The following is a 9,735-nucleotide window of genomic DNA, read 5'->3' as shown; positions in this document are numbered from 1 at the left end:
TTCGAATCTGGTGGTGTTACACGGGGCGGGATGTGTCAAATTCGCACGTGTATTAGATAAAGGGTATTATGGTGCACCTCTATTATGTGTATCATAGCAGATAATAAATAAAAAGAAGCGTGAATTCAAAATACATTGTAATTCTTTTCTTTGATATAATGAATTTTGATAGTGGCAACCTTATGAGCCCTTAAATGCATTTGAGGGTGAAATACGTTACATCGCATGTCATTCTTGATTTCTTTTTCGTATTTCGTGTTATTAATTGCTCAAGGGCGTCATTATTAACTATGCTTTTTGGCATGTATTAAACTCGTGGATTAGGTAACTTATTTCGACATATTTATTAGTATTGTGGTACTTCCAGAAATTGATTAACACATCTCGAGTTGTTGACAAGTAAATGAGTGAGTTACTCCATAGGTTAGAATTCGATTAACTAAATTATAGAGTTTTGTGCATTTTTGAACTAAAATTAAATTGATATTGATAACTCATATGCATGAGATCATGTCGATACAGTTATTTTCTACAAAAGATTCATTTTCTAATTAGACTTTCTCAAACTTGAGATACTTATGGTTGTTTAATCATGTATGTATTTAGATTTTCAAGAGTTGCTTTAACATGTCATCTTTGTGTATGTGTAGAAATGCACACGCACAACACTTTTTCGATTGAGCCTGTTGCACAGGGTTTGCTTAGTACGGTTTACCTGGCTGGCGTGGTTTGCAGATTATTACGCCAGCCCGAGGGTTTATCCAGTGCGCACTCGAAAGGTAACGACTGCGAGTTCCCCCGTCATAAAAGAAAAATGCACACATAGAGGATAAAAGTTCATTCCAATTCTTGTTTTGAACAAATCAATTTGCCCACCAAATTCAAGAACCCTCCACCACAATCCACGAAGAAGACGTAGGTCATGACATATAAGAAGGGCAGAACGATGATTTGAAGAGCAGAATTTTTAGGCTCAAGTTGATTGCACAGAGCTTAAAAACAATGTTGGAGAAGTGTTTTACAAATAACAATTTATTCTCACGTGGAGAGATTAACAGATTCTGTTTGACACATCATCTTTTCATTTGCCATGTGGAACTTTTTTGTCAATTGTACAAATGGAAGCGACAATAGTGATCAATACTTCAGGGAGCATTTGGTAACCTTTTATTTTCGGTGAACAAGTGATAACCAAGGATAAATTTCAGTGGCCACTCATTAACTCTACATTTTGGTTTGATTAAAATGGCTGGGCACATTGGTAAATTGATGAAAATGTTATCTGAATCAGCCTCGATTTAGATATGACCATGGTTTAAAGGAAGGAATTGTTGCTATGTTTTATCCGATGCATTTTCAATATAGAATGGGCTAGCCAGTTTCTTGGGGTCCAATCTGTGTAATGGATTTTTGCTTTCCAATTTGAGGAAGTAGCTTAATTTATTTCGTACAGCATCTAGAATGATTTCTTCTGGGTCCCGTGAATTTTTACCATTAAGAATGGTGATTTTAAACTGGACCATTAGAACAGAATGAGTTATATTTTGGTGGATTTCTTTCTTTTTCTTTTCTTTTTTTTTTTTGGATAATTTATGTGTCTAAGTTTCCCCCGACTAATCTTGAGGAGTGGCGGCCTTTCCCCCAGTTCGCCACCCAGGTAAATTTGGATGTAGTCACAACTCATACACACTTGGACCAGACATTCGATATGCGGTTTTTCTCCATGTAGACCTTTCTTTACGACATGCGGACAGGACCCCCGGAGGGGCGACAAAGTGCACCATAATTTTGCCTCCACAAGACTTTTGCCTTCCAGTTGCCGTGAAGATTCAAACCTCCGATACTCCGAATAGAACCTTTCTACTTTATCACTGCGCCATGCCCGTGGGGGCATATTTTGATGGATTTCTATTTGGTTTGATACTAGGAGGACGTGGTAAGTATTTGTCACATAAAGTTTAAGTGCTACAGGCTGTGTTCCACTTAATTTTGTGATGCTCAAAACATCCATAAATATAAAATAAAAACACACTGGAATCTGGAACATGTTTTATGAAATTAGCTACAAATCCTGCTCTGCATAAAATTTTAGAATTTTACCTCATTGTTGCCCCTGTTTCTCTCTCGGCTTTGGCATGACTTTTACATAACGACTCGTTAAAAATGAACATCTTTTCCACCCGCTTAAAAACTCCCATCTTTGAACAACCATTCTCTTTTAATCCTTTTTTGTTTGATGGGTAGAATTTTCTACAGGATCTGATGGCAGCCAAGTTACAGCAATTGCAAACCAAGGCTGTCCAAGCCTCACGATTTATGGCCGAGCATGGAACTTCCTACTACAAGCAGTTGTTGGAGCAGAACAAACAATACATTCAGGAGCCACCTACTGTGGAGAAATGCAATGAATTGGCCAAGCAGCTGTTCTACACTCGTCTTGCCAGGTTAATTTGTTTGTATTCATAATGAGTACTCTCTTTCTTGTGTGCATTTCATGCTTGAATTCTGAATTTAAATTTTTGAATATTATTTTGTAGATTCCATCCTGTAGCCTACCTGGTTCACTGAGTAATTTTTTTTTTTTTTTAATATTAAACACTCGTTACATAACAATATTGATATTTACTTGAAAGAAGATACTCTGAAGCATAAATGTACTTAATTTCTGTCTAACGTTATAACAGGAGGAATTAACTACAAAAATCTATTTTACCCATGCTTTGTTAATTGATATGGTCTCCCATAGAATCTTAAATTTGACCAAGTCACAAAGGGAAATCTGTACGTGTGACACAATTGACAATTTGGAACTGATTTCCCATCCCGAGGTTCAAGCTCGCTACTATTAATTTTAGACCTTCGATCAGCCTATTCTAATGCATAAGAAGCTACAAGAATTGTTTCACTTAGCATCGGAGAAGTTTCTTACCATTAATCAGATAAATTCATATCCTCTATCACTTATGCAAAAATGGAAAGTAATAAGATCCTGATCCGTAACATTTATTCTGTTGGCCATGTGCTGAACACAAAATGTTGAAGTATGTTGTACATTTCAAGATTAGAGCATGCAGATAGATGCACTCGTACATGCTACGATAATTTAACGTATTATAAATTTTCTTCAAATTTGTTCAAAGTAAATTATAAAGTTTTCTTTTGCCTTATTTCAATTTCAAATTTATTTAAAATTGAATATCACTGCAAAAAAAAAAAAAAAAAAAAAAAAACTGATTTTGCGGCAAAAAAATGTTGTCGCAAAAATTTAGATTTTGTTGCAAAAGTAATTTAGCGACGATAGTATTTTTGTTGTGGGTATTGTCGCTCTATATGAGTCACAAAATGTGTTCTATGACGACTTTCGGCCATTCATCGCATAAAGAGAATCACGACACTATTTGTTTGATGTAGAAAATACGAAATGACAACACAATATCTATAGCCATAATGTATTCGCAATGTATATATGTCACAAAAAATTTAAAGGGCAACAAATCAGTTTGTCGCAACGAATATTCCAATAATTTTTTTTTACGAGAAATATGTTTGTTACGAATGTTGAGTCACGGAATGTATTTTGCAATAACTTTAGACAATTCATCGCATTAACAAAATTGTAACACTATTTATTTATCCCAGAAAATACGAAACAGCAACACGATATTTGTATCTATAATATCGTCGCAATGTATATATATTGCAAAAACATAAAGGGGCGACAAAACAGTTTGTTGCAATGATTATTCCAATAAAGTTTTTACTAGAAAAATGTTTGTTATGAATATTTTTTTTCCAGGTGTAACTTTTGCTATCTATTTTATTTTGCAACAACACATGCTCGTAGTAATATATTTTTAATAACAAGTGATGTTTGTTGTAAAATATGTTTTACAATGCGTTTGATATGTCGCATAATGTATTTTAATATATTCAATATGTGGAGTACAATTTATTATGTAACAAGTGGTGTTTGTATTTAAATTTATTCCGCAACACAAACAGTCTATCGCACCATCATTTGTGTAATGAGTATTCATATTGAATGTTAGGACAAGATCAACAACCATCACAATAAGCAATCAAATATATCTCATTAATCGGTTACTCTAACCTTAAATGTCAGAGAAAATTCTTAACTCTCAATAGATGCATACTATGTACATTGCACAAAGATGTCCCAACTCACGACTTTGATGTTCAGGCTTTGCACCTAGAATGGACATTATGATATTAAGTCCAGCCTCAGGATCATCTACAAGATTCTCCTCCAAAGAGATATCTTCGAAAAGCTACTGCTCCTTTATCCTCTTTACAAGATATTCACTCTTCGAACAAGTACATCATCCTATAAGCACAACCCACTAGAGATATAAAACTGCCCATAAAATCAAAATCTACAAGAGATATAACACTTACGTACATGAGAGATATAACACGAAAAATCTTGTCGCGACATCACAGTTTTGTTGTAGTGTATTATCGCGAGTAAAAATATATAATCTTACTCTATCTACAATTCATTCATGTGTGAGGGGTAAAATGGCTCGATGTCCTAAAGGTTTATGCTATTTTATTGAGTTGAGAAATTTTCTTGGTTTAACTTTTCTTTTTTGTTGGCACCACCGATATGGTTATCATTTGCCATGATATGTGCAAACAGTGGCGAATCCCGGAGTTTAAGTCAGCACGGGCGGCTGTTGACCATTTACCGTTGGCCGCAATAAAATATTAAGAGTCCTTCTGATACCCATTTTTATTTTTGCAAAAAATGCATTTTGGATTAGTGATTTGATGGAGAATGTGTGACTAAAAATAAAGAAATGTTTTTCTAAATTTATGTGTAATATTATTTTATTGAAGAACGTATGGATGAAAAGAAGAAAGAAAAAACATATTTTAAAAAAAATGGGAATCGAACAAGATCTAAAGTATAAATATAATAATTATTTTGTTCAAATTGAACATATATAATTCTGTTATAAAAATCAATAGAATTCATCAAATGATATTATTGCCAAGTTTTGTATAATACAAAGGAAGAGTGCGAATCCGAATCTTTAAAATTGTTTGCATTAAAATAGTCAAAATCTAACAAATATTATTTTGTTAAATTTAATGACACAATTCAAGATGTGCCATAATGGTTGAGTTTATAACAATCCTTGCTTGAGATCACCAGTTCGAATCCTCATTGTCCCTCTCCCTATTGAATTTTTCTAATAACTATAGAAACAAAATAATATATAACAAATCCATTGACAGAGGACTTGAACCTGAGACCTCGGGTATGTTTCAACCGGCTCTCACCAACTCAGCTACAAGTAATGTTTGAAAATAAAATGTATTACCAGAAATATAACGTAAAAATTTAATTTATTGTTAACACAAAAAAAAAATTTCTCCTAGCGGATCCAGCTAGGGCGGCCACCCTAGTTGGCCACCACCTAGATCCGCCACAGTGTGCAAAAGGTTCTTTCTCTCTTGCACCCGCCATCTCTGAACATATATTCGCACCAGGGAGGAGGGGGATGGCTGGTTGAAGTTATCTACGTTACATGGAAGTGAAATTCACTGTATGCTATAGTGTAAAACATGTTTCAAAGTACAATATGCAATTCATCATGACAATATAATTTGGTTTAGACTTCAGACTGTGGTCCATTGTTACCTTGAGTTGCTGAACGTGATTAGTTGTTGTCATAATGGCTCCAATAATATCATCGAATCTGTGTTAGCGCATGAGTTGCATGTCCATATTTTGCTAGTTTCTCTATCGGCAATTTCACAAAATGAACATGTCTTACATGTTTTCTTCACTCTTTTTGAGCATTCATGGTTGTACGGAGTCACTCTGGAAGGAACTCGATTACGTCAAGAACGCCTCGAAACACAGGTAGGAGCCGAAAGTCAAGGATGCTGGCATTGCAGCATTGTTTGGCCTCGAGTGCTGTGCATGGTTTTGTGCTGGCGAGATTGTGGGAAGAGGATTTACATTCACATGTTACTATCCCTGAGACAACCATTTTGGTAAAAATGATTTTTGGCCAATTGGTCATTGATTGTCATTACGAGAAATTGAGTCGTACGTGCAAGAATTTGTTTTCTGACATTTTATGTAGCTAAAAAATCAATGATAATACTCGATTGCCTCAATAATTAGCATATCTATTAAATTCTTTTTAGTAGAGTTGTCGAGAGCTAAACTTTGTAACAGAATTGTGATTCCCATTCCAAGGATTTTGCTACTTGTGATGAATGCAAGTTTTAACTGCAGGATCACTCTTCCGATGATGGTATCTACTACATTGACGATGACTACCAAACCATATTGTTTTTTCAAATTGCATTGGCTCGGCTCCCCAACCTTTTATGTTGTGGGTCCTGAACCTTTGTCAATCCATAAATTATCCTTAGACTCAAATAATTTAGGACTTTGTCTTGAACCTTTGTCAATCTGTAAATTATCCTGAGACCGAAATAATTTAGGACTTTGCCATTCGTACACACTTGTTGACATATGCATTGTTGTTAACAAATTATTGGATGAAAACATTGTTTTATTTATTTATTTTTTAAATTTTCCAATTGGATAATGTCATGCGACAAATTGTTAACATGGGTGTATACCAAGATGTACACTAAGTATGATTCAATAATTTATGTTGACATTAATCCATGCTTTGATTTGAAGTTGGGATGCAAAATTATTGAAATGCTAACGTTGTCTTGTATATTTACATTTTTTAAAATTAATTTTGACTTCCACTTAAAATGCAGGACTTTTAATTTTTAACTTTCGGTTAGGGTCCGTCTGGCATCCTTTTTTTTTTTTTTTTTTTTTCTCTTTTTTACTTTTGTTTGGAGGAAGCTACATTAACTTTTGTTTGAAAACTAATTTTTAAAAGATGTTACTATTTCAAAAGTGTTTTTAGAGAAAGCCATGTTAGAACAACTTCCTCTAAATTTTTCTAATTAAAAGAAATACTTTCATAAAAGAATTATGCTTCTTGTACATTCCTTGTTGAATTTGGCCATTGTTTGGAAAAAGTATTTTTAAAATCAATGTACAAAATTTTTAACTTTCTTTTATCTTCCTTCTTGCTTCCTTTTTTTTTTTTTTTTTTTTTTCTCTTTTTTACTTTTGTTTGGAGGAAGCTACATTAACTTTTGTTTGAAAACTAATTTTTAAAAGATGTTACTATTTCAAAAGTGTTTTTAGAGAAAGCCATGTTAGAACAACTTCCTCTAAATTTTTCTAATTAAAAGAAATACTTTCATAAAAGAATTATGCTTCTTGTACATTCCTTGTTGAATTTGGCCATTGTTTGGAAAAAGTATTTTTAAAATCAATGTACAAAAATCCATCAACTCACATGATGTTAAACTTGATGTACATGTAAAACGATCGTTCATAAAACTACTCAAATGGTTTCAAAAGCAATTTTTGAGTTTCAAAAGCTTCTTTTCACTTCTCAAAAGTCATGTCTAACGAACCCTTAATCAATTTTTGGATGCGATTTCAAAACATTAAGGATAACTTCTTGGTCTTTATTACGTGTTTGGTACTATTGATAATTTGATGACCACTTGATACATGTTTGGTAAAACTTTAATTTAAGTTGATTCAATATACTTTTTATCCTCATATTTTGACTTTCATGAAACTCATAATTATAAACACTTAATCAAATTAATGCCTAATTAAATCTTGGGTAAATATATTCACACCACAATGTTTATTTTTTGCCCAACATTTTAATTATACTCATGGTTCTTAATCTTTACTTATTATAGCATATACTTGTCTAATGATTTTTAATGGCATTCTTATCATCAATCTTTTCATGAGTTATTAATGCATATTGTATTTTTTTAATATTTTATGTCCAATAGTGTATAATAACTTAATTTTCCATCATATTTTAAAAAATAAATAAATAAAAAAGTAGAAAAAATATTTTCCCTCATTTTAAAGCTTGGAAACAAAATATTTTGATACAAATCATCATCAATAACGAGATGAACTAATTAATAGAATGTTGAAGAAAAAAATTCGATGAAAAAATTTAAGGAAATAATTGCTACAGTGAACAAAGATTGAGAAGTTTAATTGCAATTAAAATGTGGTGGCAATATGATCACCCTTAAATCCCTATGATAGTAACTATATGTTTGATAATCATTTGATTGAATTAAAGAAGTAAAATATAAGAAATTAAATAATTTTGATAGAATTAAATAATTAAAAATAAAATCTAATAATTATTTCAAATAGCTTTATTTAGAACCTGTTTGATATAGATTTTTTGAAAATATATTTGTGAAAAAATAAGTTTTTTTTGTTTTATTTATTTATTTATTTATTAGATTGTGTGGTTAAAAGTGGAAAGAATTATGATTTTATGTGTAAAATTATTTTATTGGAAGGATGTATAATTAAAAATAAATTTTAAAAAACAATTAATTATTATTATTTTTACCAATCAGGGGCTTCTTATTATTAGATGCTCTTAGATTTCCAAACAATTCCCCTCATTTTTCTACTCAAGTTGAAGAATTTTCAATGTGCCTCTTTGCCATGAATGACATATCAGATGCATTAAAGCTTGTGTCGCGGAAAACTGTTACTGTGAGTCCGTTAATGATTAAGTGGAAAGTTAATCCATTAATTCATTTCATTTTGGGGGTTTTTTTTAATTTTTTTTTTAAATGTGTTACAGCGGTTCGAATTAAATACGAAGTACTGTGAAGTAGGGTTGACCTGGTGTGAAGGAGAGAAACCTTGTGATGATTTGGATGCTTGCTGCAAGATCCACATTGAGTGTGTTGAAAAAAGGGTATTTCCTTTACAACTGATTGTTTTGTTTTATAAATTTCGTGAATATATCACATCATTGGGTCCTTCAGATAATAAAAAGATAAATCTTAACAATCTGGTTCTTTAAAGATGGAAAAGAGGTCATTACTAGATTTACCAGCATAAGTAATGAGTTGCCATCTCCTGCTGGTTTTATGGCTAATGCTAATTAACTGTTTAAAGTTAAAATGAATAAATGCTGAAATGTGAATAAATAGGGGTGTGAAAAATAGTTATTATACTACAAGAAAAGGATGATTCTAGATAGAGGACTCACCTGCAATTGAAGCCAAAATATGAGAGAAAAGCTTAAACTTTTGTACATTGTTAGAAGTTTTTGAAGAACTTCATACTTGCCAACACATGAATAATGTCTTATAACCCATGATATTCTAGATATTGTGATCCTATTGATTTTCTAAGAAAAAATACTTTAATCGATTTGCTTTGTTTAAAGAAAAAGATTATAATCCTTATTTTTGGAATGTAAAGATGTCCTCATGTACATAAATATTTGGCTCATGTTTATTAAATATTTATAAGTTCAAGACACATTTTATCCACACATTGCAAGAGACCCACAAATATTACCCACTTATTCAACACTCATTTCTATATACTTATAATTTAGTGGTTGTTTGGTGGAGATTAAAATTAGATTTTTAGTAGATTTTGACAGAAATTTTTGAAATGTATGGTTGAAAAGTTGTGGGACCCATGAAAGATGTGGTTAATTTTGATTGTTTGACTTTAACTCGAATTAAAATTTGATTAAAATCAGTACCAAACAAGCTCTTAAACTATTTATAAACACTCCCGAAACATGATTATGCATGGGTGTTTTCTTATGCTCAATTTGAAAGTTTCTAAAATGTCTT

At 32.0% G+C, this 9,735-nt stretch overlaps 1 pseudogene; it reads left to right on the top strand.

Moving 5' to 3' along the window:
• The first annotated feature begins 2,262 nt into the window (after window positions 1-2,262).
• Window positions 2,263-6,014, top strand: LOC111400026 (annotated as a pseudogene).
• Window positions 6,015-9,735: the final 3,721 nt, after the last annotated feature.

This window comes from Olea europaea, chromosome 9, assembly GCF_002742605.1.
Source record: "Olea europaea var. sylvestris chromosome 9, O_europaea_v1, whole genome shotgun sequence".
NCBI lineage: Eukaryota > Viridiplantae > Streptophyta > Magnoliopsida > Lamiales > Oleaceae > Olea > Olea europaea.
This window is presented reverse-complemented; position numbering and strand designations above follow the sequence as displayed.